The sequence below is a fragment of the Pelophylax lessonae genome, assembly GCF_965119305.1.
Source record: "Pelophylax lessonae genome assembly, chromosome: 1".
NCBI classification, from domain to species: Eukaryota; Metazoa; Chordata; class Amphibia; order Anura; family Ranidae; genus Pelophylax; species Pelophylax lessonae.
In genome coordinates, this window is record NC_138768.1 from 497911458 (window position 1) to 497928198 (window position 16741).

General features: G+C 46.2%; 1 protein-coding gene across 1 annotated transcript in view; it reads left to right on the plus strand.

Moving 5' to 3' along the window:
- Positions 1-16741, plus strand: part of LOC309561439 (alpha/beta hydrolase domain-containing protein 17A) — a 71820-nt gene that overhangs the window by 19460 nt on the left and 35619 nt on the right. The window lies entirely within an intron of this gene.

The following is a 16741-nucleotide window of genomic DNA, read 5'->3' on the forward strand; positions in this document are numbered from 1 at the left end:
GGTTTTATTTTTTTTTTTTTTGTAGTAGTGATAGTAGAGAAAAACTGAAGTTTTTGTCAGGCTTTCAGGCTTTTATTTTATTCCTATCTGTAATTTTACTGGGGAAATTTTACCTCCGTTCCTGTCCCCATGATACCTGTATAAGAAACATGGGTTTGGAAGTCACTGACACAGAGAGCAACAAAATTGGTGTCAAGAGTTCTAACCCTTCTCCACTCTGCTAAAATGTGTTTTATCTGGGTCCTCATTAGAGAGCTCAATAATAACAGGATGTGAGAAGTAGGGATGCACCGAAATGAAAATTCTGGGCCGAAACCGAAAATGCAGGATGCTCTTGGCCGAAAACCGAAAATGACTTTTTCCCTCAAATAATTTTAAAATAGATAGAACAGGGGCATACACCAAAAACAGGCAGCGACGTACACCTGTCGCTGCCACCCTGTCACAGTATATGTACTGTGACGGGTTGGCAAGAAGTTAATTTAATTACCAATGGTATTTGTATTATGCAGCATGATGGGGTTAATGTATTGCCACTGCTGGTCACTGATGCATTAGTGACCGACCAGTGGCAGTTAATTAACCCCTTTGTGCTGCATTAGTGCAACCAGTATCAGTGTTAATTAACACTGGTTGCACTGATACTGGTTGCACTAATGTAGCACAAAGAGGTTAATTAACTGCCACTGGTCGGTCACTAATGCATCAGTGACCAGCAGTGGCAATATATTAACCCCCTCATGCTGCATAATACTAATACCATTGGTAAGCTCGCCTCAGCGTCCCCCTCGACAGTACACCCCCCTCCCCCCCCCCCCCCCCCCGCCTCAGCGTCCCTCCCTATCCCAAGGATGCAATCTCCTACTCACTCTGCTCCTCTGGTGTACTTCCAGTTTCAAAAGACGCGCCTCTGTCCGGCGGCCCGCCTCCCTGTGATGTCACTACTACTACGATCTGAGCGGCCGCTAATAGCTATAACTATGTGAGCGCTTCACTTCCCTGTCAGAGGAGATACCCGCCTGACAGGGAAGTGAAGCGCTCACATAGTTATAGCTATTAGCGGCCGCTCGCCCACCCGGTGTGTCAGTTCATTCCTACACAGTTCATAGTAGGGACATCATTGAGAGGTGGGCTGCTGGCCAGAGGCGGGACTTTTCAAACCTGCGCTGCGCCCTCCTCCTTCCTCACGGCGACCATTAATTTCGGCATTTTTAACCCATTTTCGGCCGAAATGGGATAGGCCCATTTTCGGCCGAAAATTTATGTGGCCAAAATTTCTGTGCATCCCTAGTGAGAAGAAACCTCCCCAATGGGGACACAGACCTTACAGTATCCAAAACAAAAGAAAAGGTTTTGTCCAGAGATGGGCTTTAGCTATTGTTACCATAAAATAAACCCTTTGTTAAAGAATTGAGAATTAATCTTTCTTATGTGATGTTCCCTTGTCCATTTGTACAATATTTGGGATACAAACTTTCTTTGTAAGAGTGGTCATTATTGTGTTCTTGTGTACAAGTTGGCTTTGTGGCCCTCACTAGCATATTTTTTTTGAACAGTGTGACTCTCATTGGTTGTAGTATCTTTCATACTGTTCTGTTTAAGTCCATTGCACCTGGACATAGAATATGTGTGATGCATCAGAAATCAATATTCAGCATCTCGGAGTACTTCTATTGCTCTGGTGACACACTCTGAGTAAAAATTCTCAAGCTACCTAGAGCCTTATAAAAGAACGAATTATTTTCCCACAGCCACCAGATTCAAACGTTAAAGGGAAATATGATACGGATTGCTAGCTAACGAGAAATAACTTTCTTAAAAAAAACACAAAAACACATCAATACATAAGCTACCTCAGGAATTGACAAATTTGCTTTGAATCTAGGAGCCAGCTAAAAAAGTTAGGAACCATTTTATTTTAACTAACAAATCTTACGGGTGTGAAGGTGTTTCCGAAGGTGAACTTATCTTTTTAACTCTCGCTTTTTTTTTTTTTTTTGCACCCATTGAAAAAAATTTTTCCTGACAGACTCCTTGGCAGCCTATGTGTGGGTTAGTCCCGCCTCCTCCTACCTCATAGGACCCTGCTCCCAAAAATCTTTGCTTTGGGCCAGAGGCCTTGTTCCTTTTTTGTTCTCCTAATGGATTATGGTCAAGTCCTACCTCATGAAGATTTTCCGATTGAGGCCTGGCCGTCTGCACGATGGATCCAGACAGTGTCCCCTTTGAAGTCCAACAAGCCCTAGCTATTAGCGGGGCAGACACGGGCCTGGAATACTGTGCCAAGAAGAGCTTATAAGCCTGGCCATTGGCAGGCAAGTGGCAATATAGCCAATGTCCTAGCTATTAGCAGGAGGCCCATTAATACGCCCTGATATGTGCAGCTGCGGTTTCCTGTTGTCCAGGTCTGGTCGTGGTCATGGTGTGCCGGTGGTAATGTACCCTGTTATGGCAGTAGTTTATTTTATGTCTTGTTTTGACTTCTCTCCCTTTTTCCCTGGGGTTTAGCTCGGCTGGGGCATTTGGAAAGCTTCTGCATTCCATTCCGCTGCTCCGTGTCCTTCCTGGTGTCTGTTCGCGCCGCTTCTGGTCTCTATTGAAAGTGAGGCTTGGTTGGCGCATGCGCGGTTCGGACAAGACGGCAGCATTCGCACATGCACTGTCGGTCATCGCAGGCACACGGTGGGGGGCGGTGACGTCACCATAGGTGGCAAGTTTAAATTGCTATCAGAACAGCTGTGCTCTGGGTTGTCCTGCGGGCTTATGCGGCGGCTTCCCTGAGCATAGCTGTTCTCAGGTGTAGACGAGTTCTGTGCCTCGGGAACTGTCAGGGCAGTCTCCCTGTGTCTGCCCTTCCTTACTCTTGAATATTTGTTGCAGTTCTCTATAAGCAGTCATGGATGTGTCACTGCCCCAGTGGCCAACCCTTACACTACAGGTAAGATTGGTTTTAACCTCTCCCTGTATGTTTGGGTTTGTGTTATGTTAACCCTTCCATTTCTCTTAAGCCCTTCTAGGTCTAAAAGACTTCACATGGCACGTGAAGATAAAGACTCTCCCAGGTCACAACATCATCATTCATCGTCAGGTTCTAGATGCCATAGGTCATCTTCTAGGCGTCATAGAGAAGATTCTAGAACCGCATCCGGACACCGCCGCTCTGATAGGAGATCCTGCTGGCGATATGGATCGCGGGTCCCTGATGGCAAATCGCTTTGCGAACCGTGTTTCGCCCAAGCCTCAAAGGAAAGAGAGGGTGGTAACCAGAAGGTGGAGTTATTGGTTAGGCGGGTGGTCCAAGAATCCCTAAAAAAACCTGGAATCTGACTGTACCTGCAGCCCCTCGGCTGGCTTGGGAAGTACCCCTGTTGGGGACAATTTCTGTGCTCCTGGTCCTTCTCAGCAGAGCCACTCTTTGATCAATTCCTCGGATAGTGAGGCAGAATCGGATGATCCTGGCACAGGCTTTGATTTTGCCCAAATTCCCACTCTGGTTAAGGCAGGTAAGGAAGCTTTGAAGTGGAGAGGAGCCAGTGGAGTCTCCTTCCAAGCAAAGGAAGTCTTAAGAAGGAACACCCAAGTTTCCCCTTTTGGGTGAACTTGCTGAAATCATTTTCAGAGGAGTGGGGTTGCGCTGAGAGGAAAAATTCCTTGGTATCTAAGGTAGCCAAGATGTATGCATTCAAGAATGAAGATGTGAAACATCTAGAGTCAGCTCCTCTTTTGGACGCCGCCCTAATGAGATTAGTGAGACATGTACCTCTCCCATTAGAAGACACAGTATCTTTTAAAGATGGCCTTGAGAGGTGAATTGATACCGATCTCAAGAGAATTTTTAGATTTCAGCAGGTATGGTCTGTAAACCAGCCCTAGCCATTGCGGCTCTGTCTAAAGCAATGGAGGCTTGGACAGATAATGTGGACTCAAACCTAAGAACCATTTCTGAAGAGGTGGCCAGGAATTCAGAAGTATTGAAGCTGAGGTTGGCGGCTGCTTTTCTGGGGGAGGCTTCCCTTGACATTATTCGCTTGGTGGCGCGGGTCATGCTCTTCTGTTACGTCTAAACACGCCTTGTGGCTGCGCCCCTGGTTAGCCGACCCTGCTTCTAAGCAGATATGGTGTCGGATTCCATTTGAGGGGTCATCCCTCTTTGGTAACAAATTGGAGAGTGTCATTTCTCGCGCCACAGGCCTGGCCGTGAGCTTAGGAGGACCCGGAGAAGAAATCAGTCATCAGGCCAATAAGTGTCCAAGGGAGTGTCGGGAAGCCACTAAATCCTTTTGTTATTGGGCCTGCCCAGGCGGAGTGAGTCGGTCAGTGCTCGTCTACTCCGTTTTCAACACGTCTGGGCAGCCTCGATCAAAGATTAATGGGTCATCTAGACGGTTTCTTCAGGTCATGCTTGGACATTTTGCAGTCCACCCAGTCTCAGGTTTTTTTCCCACATTCTTACCACACACTGAAGAAAAGTGACTCGTTCGTCTGGCCTATGTGGATTCCCTGGTGGCTTAAGGAGCTGTGGTACCAGTATCGGTCGACGAAAGATTTCAGGGCCTTTTATTCCCCTCTTCTTGATTCTAAAGAATGGATCTTGGAGACCGGTCATAGACCTTACTAACCTGAACACCCTTATCACAAAAAGGTTCAAAATGGAGACGCTGTTTACAATCCGTCAAGCAGTTCAGCCAGGCGACTGGCTTGTGTCCATATAGGCCTGAAGGACGCGTACTTCCACGTCCCGATAGCAGCAGACTTTCAGAAATTTCTTCGGTTCGCAGTGGACCAAATCCACCTCCAGTTTGCGTGTCTCCTGTTCAGGCTTACGACATTGCCTTGTGTGTTTTCAAAGCTCTTATTGGCTGTTAGGGGCCTCGATCAGGACCAAAGAAATTCATCTTCACCATTATCTCGGCGATCTGCTATTACTATCTCAAGGCCCGGGAGCAGCTCTTAGTACACAGAGCCCAAGTCATTTCTACTCTTCTCGAGTTGGGCTGGCTATTGAACATAGAAAAGTGTCATCTGGAGCCCCCACAGTCGCTGATATTCCTCGGTGCGCAATTCGATATGTGCAAGGGCACCTTCTTGCCTCTGGAGAAGATCCCGGTTATCAGAGACAGGATACGTCTGGCCATGTCATCCACTAATCTCCGAGCCTCTGTGTCTGAGGATAATTGCCACCATGGTGGCCACGACACCCATGGTGAAATGGGTGGAGAATGCAACCTTTTTCAGATGGGTTTTCTCCAATGGAGCCCAGGCGAACAGAATCATCCTATACCGATAACATTGTCAATACGGGAGAGCCTTCCTTGGTGGCTATAGCGGAAGAACCTCCTCAGTTGCCACTCCATCGTTCCCATATCTTGGGTTACGATCACCACAGACACCAGCAATACTGGCTGGGGCGCTCATTGCCTAACCCAAATAGCCCAGGGCAGTTTGAATTTTCTGTCTCGCAGAGAAGTCTTGAATGTCTTAGAACTTCGAGCAGCTCTCCATGCCATTCAAGCATTCCACCACCTTACAGTGGGAGCCTCTGTCCTTCTGAGACTGGACAATACTCTCATACATAAAGCGGCAAGGGGGAACTCATTTGCTCCTTACTGAAGGAGGTAGAGCCAATTATGATCTGGGCTCAGAAGCACTTGTCCAACCTCCCACAATGGTTTATCTTCCATGGACACAGAATGTTCAGGCGGACTTCCTTTCAAGAGTCCACGTAGACAACGAGTCTCCACAAAGATGTCTTCCAGTGGCTCAAATCTCTGGAAATTCTTCCGGAAGTGGACCTATTCACCTCCCCTTGCAACTTCAAGCTGGAGAAATACTATACGAGGTTTCGCTGTCCCCAAGCCTTCGGAGTGGACGCCTTGACGGACCAGTGGAGATTTCACAGGGCAATCGCCTTTTCTCCCGGTTCCGGTCATCCTCTGGGTTCTGTCGAGACTCAGAGTGGAAGAAGTTCCTTAAGTTCTAGCGGTCACTCCTTATTGGCTGAACATGCCATGGTTTCCCCTGTTAATGCAACTCCGCTTTCGGGATGCAGTTCCCCCTGCCCTCCAGGTCAGACCTCCTGTCTCAGGGAGCATTACTACATCCTTGCCCGGCCCATCCGCTCCTGATGGCTTGGTTTTTGAAAGGGAAAGGCTAGAAGCATTAGGGTTGGCCGAGCAAAGCCATCTCCACACTTTTTTGAATGCTAGAAGAGCAGGTACTAACAGGGTCTACAAAAGAATCTGGACCAAATTTATGGCTCATATTTTCAACAGAACTGGCCCTTGTGGTGATCCGACAATACAGCATGTCCTGAGTTTTCTGCAGTCTGACCTAGATTTATCTTTATTAGTCAGTTCTTTTCGGGTTCAAGTGTCAGCCATCTTGGCCTTCACCAGGATATCCTTGGCAAAGCATCCTCTTGTCCGTCAATTCTTTAGATGGGCTTCTAGGCTTAGACCACAGAGAAAGCCAAGATTCCATAAGTGGGACCTCCCGCTTGTTCTGGGCTTTCTGTCGGAAATCAGACTGGAGTGCACAGATCGGCTTTCCATCAAAGACCTTTCTCTCGTCTGCCTTCCTGGTGACTATCCCTTCGGCTAAAAGGGTCTCCAAAATAAGCGCCTTGGGTTGCAAAGAACCTTTTCTTACGTTCTTTCTTGACCCCGTGGTACTAATTCCCATGTTGGGTTTGCACCCCAAGGTATCCTCTATTTTCCATGAAAATCAGGAGATTGTTCTGCCAACATTCAAGTCCTCTGTTGACCCTGGCACTTATTCTCTGGACATAGGAGTAATTCTGAAATTGTATCTAGAAGCCACAGCTCCTTTTCATCAAACAGATCATCTGTTTGTCCTTTTTCTATGGGAAGAACAAGGGTTTGTGTGCCTCTTCCAGGTCTATCGCAGCATGGATTATTCGCCTCCAGAAGCGGTGACTGCTCATTCTAATAGAGGAGTGTCTACGTCCTGGGCGACCTCTCACCACGTTGCCCCTGATGTGATATGCAAGGCGGTTTCATGGTCTTCAATTCATACTTTTATGGCCCATTACTGTGTTGAGCCAGGCTCTTTATCCTCTGTAAATTTTGGTTTGCGAATACTGTCTGTTGATGGTGCAAATTATACTTTATACTTTCTTTTGACAAGCAGTTGCCCACCAAGGTGTGTGTGGCTAGTCATTTCCCACGCGTAGGCTGCCATGGAGTCTGTCAGGAAAACGGAAAATTTTCGTAATTTTCCTTTCCTGATGGACTCCATGGCAGCTGGAGTTCCCTCCCATCTGCTGGAGTAGGCTATTTATGGAACATGGCCTCTGGCCCAGAGCAAAGATTTATGGGAGCAGGGTCCTATGAGGTAGGAGGAGGCTGGACTAACCCAAACGTAGGCTGCCATGGAGTCCATCAGGAAAGGAAAATTTATGGTATTTGATAGAAAATTTTCTGTTTTTAGGCCTGGTGATTACATAAAACCCCCAAACATTATATATTTTCTGAAAGCAGTCACCCTAGAGAATAAAATAGTGGTAGTTCCAATGTCTTACGCTACACGATAGTACTGCAAAGATCTAGGAAATGCAAAATTTCAGTAAAAAAAAACACCAAAGTTAATTTTAGGGGGCACAAAATCGCAAAAATTTACCCAATTTTTGGTAGAATATGAAAGCTGAGGTTTCACCGAGTAAATAGACACCCAACATGTCCAACCTAAACATGTCAGTACTCTATATTTTTCATAGGAGATGCTTAAAAGCCCCCCTATAGGTCATCAGTTTACCGCTATTAAGTAGGTTTGGTGCTAGAATTATTGCTCTCATTCCCACGTGCACGGCGATATGTAAATGTGTATCGCAATCAATGTTTTCAAGCGTACGTTTACATTTGTATGTGCGTATATGTGGTGGTGGGGTATTATGTGCTTGGGTGTAACTTAGATAGTAGACAAATCCGGATAGTGGAGATAGGGATAATATACAAAAGAGCAAGGTGTCGTAGAGCGAAGCGTCCTAAAGAACTTTTAACAACTTGCAATTTAAATAACTGACGACCCGTGTACAATTGACCATCCTGGTCGGGTCGATGCCATGAGCTCAGTAGTTCCTATTGCAACCCCCCTATAGGACTGGAAACATCTATTGAGCAACATACAGAAGATAGGAGAGGGGGGGACTGTTTTTTTCCAGCAAAGCGTAATAGCCTTCCTGGCATAAAAAAAGCAGGCCAATCCTGATTCACTCCACTACGCTGGGAACTAGCTCAACTAGACCTAGCAAGCATACTCTCGGGGAAGGGTTAATGGAAGTACTGGCCACCAAATTAACTACAGAGAGCACCTGGTTCCAATATATACTTATTATTGGACAAGACCAAAATAAATATATAAATAATGACCACATCGCCAGCATAGGCTGGCCCCATTTTATGTAGACCATGGAGTGAGATAAATACTATGTACAATCCTAAATTGGATGAGACGATCACGTAGGGAAACCAGGATTTTGAATGGAAAGTCCCATATAGCCTCCCAGTCCTCAGAATCCAACTTGGGAGCATCAATGGACCAGCGCTGACGAAGCTCGGAAGAGGACACTCGGAGGTGTGCATAAAGTGTGGAGGTAAGCTTCTCTGAACATTCATAACTTAAAATTCTCTCCAAGTCTGAGGACACTAACTAAACCCCATCAGAGGGGAATTGATTTCTGAAAGCATGGGATAATTGTATGTACCGAAAAGGGTACGAAGGGGGGGACATTGTGATAAGCGACAAAATAATTAAAGGGGCGAATTGAGAGAACAGATGTAATTTCTCCCAGCAACTTTAAATTCAGCTTCCGCTACTGGTTCCCATTGCAATGGCAAAAAGGGCCAGGAAGAGAGGGCAGCCCTGTCAGGTACCTGGAAACAATTGAAGCGTCTCCCAAAGAAAAGGCCACTCCACAGTATTAAATGCCTTTTTAATGTCCAAAGAGTCAATTACTCTGGAGCCTTGATTATCATGTTTGTCATGGATGTTCGCGAATAGCCTATGTAGGTTGATATCCGTAGATTTATGGGCCATAAACCCGGTTTGGTCTGAATCCAATAATAGTGGGCAATATGGGATGGAGTCTATAATTTAGTGACGATCTTAAGATCATTATTTAGAAGCGCAATAGGCCTGTAAGAGGCACATAGTGTGGGATCCTTGGGGGGCCTTGTGAAAAAGAATTTACATGTGCCTCGGACGTAGAGGAAGGGAGGGCGGGCACCTTTTAGCTATGCAATGCGTGTACAGGGAGGCAAGAAAGGGAGCCAACAATTTCACAATGAGCCTTATAAAACTCTGGGAACGCCATCAGGACCTGGGGATTTACCCACAGAGGGACTGGATTAATGCCAGGACCTCCTCTGAGAAGATTGAACGCACCAAGTGTGACCACTCCATGTCCGAAAGCCAACCCTGAGCTTCCGAGTCCAGAAGGGAAACTAGGGATTCTGAACATAGGTTTGATGGTAATGTAGTAGCCGTAAAATTCTTGTAAGATACCTGTGGGGGGGGGGGGTGACTGCCTCATTGTGGGGGAGGCAATCTCAGAGATTTCCGTGGGAGGAGTGTCATGCTGTGAAAGCATGGCCAATAGTCTACCACTCCTGTCCCCCTGCTCAAATACTGTTGCTTAGAATTCTATGGTTCTAACCGTGTTATTTCTTCCAGGTGCAATGCCGTTTTGGAAGCCTGCAACCGGTTGAAAGTAAATGCAGAGGGGTCCAGAGCATACTGGTCTGATTGGTGCTGGACTTTAGCTTGTAGATGTAACTCGGCGGCCCCTTGGTTCACCTTTAATCGCCATAATGGCTAAAATATAGTGGCCTCTGGTAAATCCTTGAGGCCATCCCAGACTGATTCTGGAGAGGAGGACTCCGCATTGATGTCCCAGTGTCCTTTCAGAGTAGGCAGAGTTTGTTTAGAGATTTTGGGGTGTGATATCCAGTGAGCGCCTAGATGCCACATGGATCCACTGCATTGTGAGTGTGAACATAGCATTAGAGCTAGAAAGCTATGGTCCGACAGTCCGCTAGGTAAATAATCGGCTGTCACTACGTCAGTCTTCATTATAGGGTTGTCAAATGCAAGGTCAATTCTAGAGGACGTTTTGTATGAGGTGGAGAAACATGAGTAAGGTGACAGGTTCTCTTTGAGACATCCAGGGTCTCCCTTGTGCTCCACTGAATGTAATACAATGCACATCACACTGCATTACATCTTTTCCCAGCCTTGATGGCTGGGGAAACTGTCAATGGGGACCTAGAAGTGATGTCAAACGTCAATTCCAGATCAACAACTAGAAGGGGAGGAGAGCAGATGTGTATGTATAGTAAAATGTCTTCAGCAGTACTAAATACAATTAGGTTAAATGCGTTATTTACTGCTATTTATGCCATCACCTGGATAAGGGCCTGTTCACATTTTTGTGTTTTGGCAGTGTGTGCTAAAACGTGCTCAACTTGCGTTACCACAATGCATGGCCACACACTTGTTGTATGTGCATTGCAGTGCTCTTCATTGTGAATGACATCCCAAAGCACAGCACTTAGTGCATCCGAAAAGTATTCACAGCAATTATTATGCTATTTTACAGCCTTATTCCAAAATGGATTCAATTCATTATTTTCCTCAAAATTCTACAAACAATACCCCCCAATGACAACGTGAAAGAAGTTTGTTTGAAATCTTTGCAAATTTATTAAATATAAAAAAAACACATTTACATAAGTATTCACAGCCTTTGGCATGACACTCAAAATTGAGCTCAGGTGGATCATGTTTGCATTGATCATCCTTGATATGTTTCTACAACTTGAGTGGAGTCCACCTGTGGTAAATTCAGTTGATTGGACATGATTTGAAAAGGCACACACCTGTCTATATATAAGGTTTCACAGTTGCATGCCAGAGCACAAACCAAGCCATGAAGTCTAAGGAATTGTCTTTAGAGCTCCGAAACAGGATTGTATCAAGGCACAGATCTGGGGAAGGGTATACGAAAATTTCTGCAGCATTGAAGGTCCCAATAAGCACAGTGGCCTCCATCATCCGTAATTGAAAGAAGTTTGGATCCATCAGCACTCTTCCTAGAGTGGGCTGCTCGGCCAAACTAAGCAATCGGAGGAGCGCCTTAGTCAGGGAGGTGACCAAAAACCCGATGCTCACTCTGACAGAGCTCTGGTGTCTCTCTGTGGAGAGAGAACCTTCCAGAAGAACAACCATCTCTGCAGCACTCCACCAGTCAGGCCTGTATGGTAGAGTGGCCAGATGGAAGCCACTCCTCAGTAAAAGGCACATGACAGCCCGCCTGGAGTTTGCCAAAAGGCACCCGAAGGACTCTCAGACCATGAGAAAAGAATTCTCTGGTCTGAATGGCAAGCATCATGTCTGGAGGAAACCAGGCACCGCTCATCACCTGGCCAATACCATCCCTATAGTGAAGCATGGTGGTGGCAGTATCATGCTGTGGGGATGTTTTTCAGCAGCAGGAACTGGGAGACTAGTCAGGATCAAGGAAAAGATGAATGCAGCAATGTATAGAAATCGTTGATGAAAACCTGCTCCAGAGCGCTCTGGACCTTAGACTGGGGCAAAGATTTATCTTCCAACAGGACAACGTCCCTAAGCACACAGCCAAGATAACAAAGAAGTGCCTTGGGGACAACTCTGTGAATTTCCTTGAGTGGCCAAGCCAGAGTCCAGATTTGAACATCTCTGGAGAGATCTGAAAATGGCTGTGCACCGATGCTCCCCATCCAACCTGATGGAACATGAGTGGTCCTTCATAGAAGAATGAGAGAAACTACCCAAAAAAAAGGGGGTGCCATGCTTGTAGCATCATACTCCAAAAACACTTGAGGCTGTAATTGGTACCAAAGGTGTTTTAACAAAGTATTGTGCAAAAGGTTATTTTTAATACATTTGCGAAGATTTCAAACAAACTTCTTTCACGTTGTCATTATGGGGTATTGTTTGTAGAAATTTTAGGAAAATAATTAATTTAATCTATTTTGGAACTGGCTGTAGCATTACAAAATGTGGAGAAAGTAAAGCATTGTGAATACTTTGCGAATGCACTGTATACTTTCCGTTGTGATGTGCTGCATTGCTAAAAAAAATAAAAATAAATGTTTTTTTTTTTTTTTTTTCATTCATTTTGGTGTGTTGGCCTGAATAGGCTGCCTTCAGGCTTGGTATCAACCGATATCGTTTTTTCGTTGCTGATACGATATTTTGGCCATCGCGTATCGGTATCGACCGATATGGGCCGATATTTTTTTACATTTTAAAGTTTTGGAAAAATAAGACAATTTTTTGACACAAATCTGTTACTGAACATGTTAATTTTTGGTTAATGCTTAATGGCTGGCTTGCTGGCATCCTGTGATGGGTGGCTGGCTGGCACCCTGTGGTGGGTGGCCGGCTGGCACAGGGGATGTGGGTGGCTGGCTGGTACAGGGCCTGTGGGTGGCTGGTACAGGGCCTGTGGCTGGCTGGCTCACTGGTACAGTGACTGTGACTGGCTGGCTGGTACAGAGTCTGTGGGTGTAGGTGGCTGGCTGGCACCGGATTGTTGTGGGTGGGTGTATGATACACTCCTGCGAGACTAGTCCCGACTCCAGAAGAGGCAGAATGACGTCCCAAAAATATCTGCAATATCAGGAACTTCCAGGGCCGATTTCTGCTATATCGGGGAAAGTGCATATCGGTCCTCGATCGGCCTTGCCGATAATCTGTCGGTCCCTACTTCGGGTACCTCCAGCAGTTTTGGGTATGAATGGGACCTGAATAAAATGACCATAGACACTATGATTTGCAATAAAAAGGAAGTGAACTCTGGCAGCTGTAGCCTAAAAATGGCACCCACGTTTTTGGTATAATTTTCCTGAGCCCAACCCCCGGTTTTGCTTTAAATGGATCTTAATGCCTGCTGGAGGGGGGGGGGGGGGAGGCTTCCTCGTCATTGTGCTTGGCTGCCACAGTGGTCATATGATTGGGAGTCCATCCTTCCAGCTTCCATTGTGACTAGAGACCGGAAGATGTCTTTAACTGCTTGGTGATGGTACTAGGGGTGTGCAATGTGTACGCTGTTAGCACAGAAACCTTGGCTGTTCATAGACGCGTATGTGGCTTTTCAAGCCCAATCTTTACTTCCATACACGTTAAATAGGCAGAAAAAGGTTAAGCTGAACACAGTTGCCAGTATTGTTTGTGGTCTGCTTTGTAGTTAAAGTAGAACCAAAGGTAAAGGCAAAACCTTTTTCTCTTTCGTTCATTGACCGACACAGCTACAGATCATTGGGTTATGCTGCCCCCTACAGGAGTAGGACACTAGGCAGGAAAATAACTTTACCACACCTATAAGGCAGCCCCAGGGGGTATACTCCCACTTCCTGCTAGGGGCACTCAGTTTTTTTTCTGCCTAGTCAGGAGTAAGGACCTAGTTCTTTGCTGGGATCTCTGGTCCTAGCATTTTTGTCTTACACTTTTTTTGATTTTTTTTTTTTTCCTCTTATTTTATTATTTTCTGTTCCTGTGAGAACTACAATCAACTCCTGGACTGTGCGACGCACTGGATATTCTAGATCCTTATGGTCTCCCCAGTCTGGTCAGCGAGAATGACCCGATTTTTGGCTCCACACTAGGTCTGCTGCGACATAGCCCCACTTGACTGGGGCTGGTCGGCGAGTTAAACGTCTCGCGAGGACGCTCAGACCTGGTCTTGGCCTGAGTAACAGTGTAGCTCTGGCCCGCAGCACCCCCATTTCAAGATAGTGTGGTGGTCTCCTTGGAGTGGTGCCTACCCGGTTTCCATGATGCTGTAAGTAGTGCCCCCTCTTTCACCGGTGGTCTGTTGGGGGGGACATGGGCCCCTCCCTGGGTTGGTTGGACCCCCCCGAGTTTCCATCCTTCCTGCATCGGGGTCCCGCTGTGGTCCATCCCCCAGTTGCCTACCCCTCCTTTCCCCCCTAGGGGTGCCCACAAAGGCCTGGCTGTTTTGGGGATGTGAGTGGCGATTGGGGGCCGGGGGAGGGGGGGCAGGCCACGGGCTGCTACAAACAGGGTGGTCCTGGTGGGGGCTCCTGCTGGGGGCCCCCCTTCCTGCCCATTCACTTTCTGGGGGTCCTCTGGGGTCCCTTGAGCCGCCTGGGCGCCACGTGGAGCCGCCATTTTGTCGTGAACGGCTGCTGTATCTATTGGCGGCCATGTTTTGTAGTCCTCTTTGAGGGTGTATTTTTCCAGTGAGCTCCAGTTGTTCATGGTTGAGCGCTTGTTACCTGGTTGGCTAGGCGTAGCCTTTTGGGAATTTTTTTTTTTTCCTGGTATTTTTCCCACCCCTCATGTTTGACGCTGCTTTGGGACGTCCCAATGGTCAAGAAGATCTGGAGCTGTGCCCGTCAATGAACATTAGAAAAAAGGATTTTACGGTAAGACAAAAATCCAAATGTTCGTTTTGACTAGAGTGAGGGAAGCTTACCACCCTTGCTGTGTTTTTTTTTTTTTTGCCATCCATGTCCTGTTGGGGAAATGAATGTTCCTGTTGCACAGCCAAGATAGAAATTGAGAGGAAATCCCTACAAATTAAGATAATGAGTAGGGGCCTCGTAGGTCACCAGAACTAGTGTCTCCAGTGGAAAATTTCACCTCTTTTACAGTTCTGGGGCCAACCCAAAATGTGGGATTTTCTTTTACTTTCACCTTTATTGATAATGGTAAATATGACAAAAGGAAAGAGTGAATCTCCCAAACGAGGGCAGAGGTAGCAATAATAACAGGTGTTCTAATCCCTCTCCACTCTATCCAAAACTAAAAAAAAGGTTATACTGTAATATTTTATCCGTTACCGACTTACTTCACTATGTTCTGCACATCAGCAGTTGGGTGCAGCCTTATTGATAAGAGGTGGGACTTTTGCTTTCTCATGTCACAACCTCCAACAAGAACAACATTTAAGAACACAGTAGTGATATTAAACGCTGTGTGTGCTGTATTCTTCTCTAGCTGAGTGCAGTGTGTAGGGCAGCTTATGCTAAGGTTAGCTAGAGCAAGGAGTGAATTCTATGTGCTCAGGAGCAGTTTGAATGACCTGGGGTGGTGGCTAGGTTGGGTGGAATATAGTAAAATTCAGGTCATCCTGCAAATGGCAGAATGGAGAGGTTTGTGGGGCCTGCACCTTTTCTGGAGATGACCCAAAGTAGCTGGATTGGGAACAGGGGGACCTTCACCATTTCCAACAGGAGAAGCTAGGGTATGCTCTTTTAATTCGATGTAGAATTACATTGGGGGGGGGGGGGTTCCTAAAAGGATGAACTTACACTTTTCTTACTCTGCAGATATACAGCTATGACTGCGCTTTTTCATATGCCAGGACTTGCTTACACTGCTCTCACAATGACCAAGCCTCGGCAGGCGGGGGGAATCATGTCAAAGGACATGCCCAGGGATTAGGTGGCTGAGGCAATACACAGCCATATCTACAACTGAAGCACTGGGTCTTTTCCTATATATGACCACACGTCTGAATTAGTGTCTGACACCTGCTCCCACTTTCTGAATACCGGTAGAAACACCTGTTATCCTCCAGCGCTTTTTTTATTTTTTTTTTATTTTTTAATGCAGCAAGACATTACAGCATGACAGAGCAATCCATAGTTGATGATATCCGTTAATAGTAATGTAAATAACATGAGCAGAGAATTTATAGATATTAATAAAGTAACAGACAAGATTCCAGCACATCAATATAAGGTGTCTATAAACTTTAAGATGTAGCCTCTACAGCAAGTATATCCTGCCTTGTGATGGAAACTATATAATATAGCAAAACATAAATTACATGTCCTACTGAAAGAAGAGAAAAAACAAAAATGGTACCAACTAACCTGTACGGAACCCATATCGGCGTTACGGGGTGAAGGGCCCCATACCAGTTGCACCGAACTATCAAAGTATACCAAGTAGCTTTTTAGGGATATGGAAGCAAGGAGTAGACGCCCTGGGTGTCTGAAGAAGGGGTAAACAAGAAAAAGAATAAAAGGAGAAGGAGAGGTGGGAGGATGGGATGCTTTGGCAGGGTCAATGGCACAAGACATCAAGTTCCCCTAGAGGAAGGAGCCTCAATTTAAGAGTTAAGCCTCGTACACACGTACCGATTGTTGGCCGTGAATTTTCGGCCGCCGCCCGATCGGCCGATTATCAGCTTGTTAGTATGATGATTCCAACAACTGACTGCGACTTTGCGGCCGAACAAAATCTGGTGTGCATGCTATAAAATTGTTGTTGGCCGTCAGCAGAACGGCCGATTGTTTCTCAGTCAGTACAGATTTCGGCCGACAAAAATCACTTGAGCAAGACTGGGCATGCTCAGAGAAGAAAAAAACACACGAAAAGTAGACCAGAACATGACATCACTGTTGCAGTTGGTTGTTGTTGGCCGACAAAATTTGCGTGCAGTCTAGAGCACATTTCAACAAACTGGACAAAAGCTGGCCGATCGGCCAACAATGGGTGCGTGTGTACGGGGCTTAAAGGCCCGTACACACGCACAGATTGTTGGCCGTAAATTGTCGGAGCACTTTTCAACCAACAAACAACACTGGACAAAAGACAGCTGATCGGTTGGCCAACAATCTGTGTAAGAGGCTTTAGTCAAATATTCATCTGAGAAGCGGAACATATCGCATTGTAATCGGCGTGTGCTGTGTTCCTCTACCTTGGT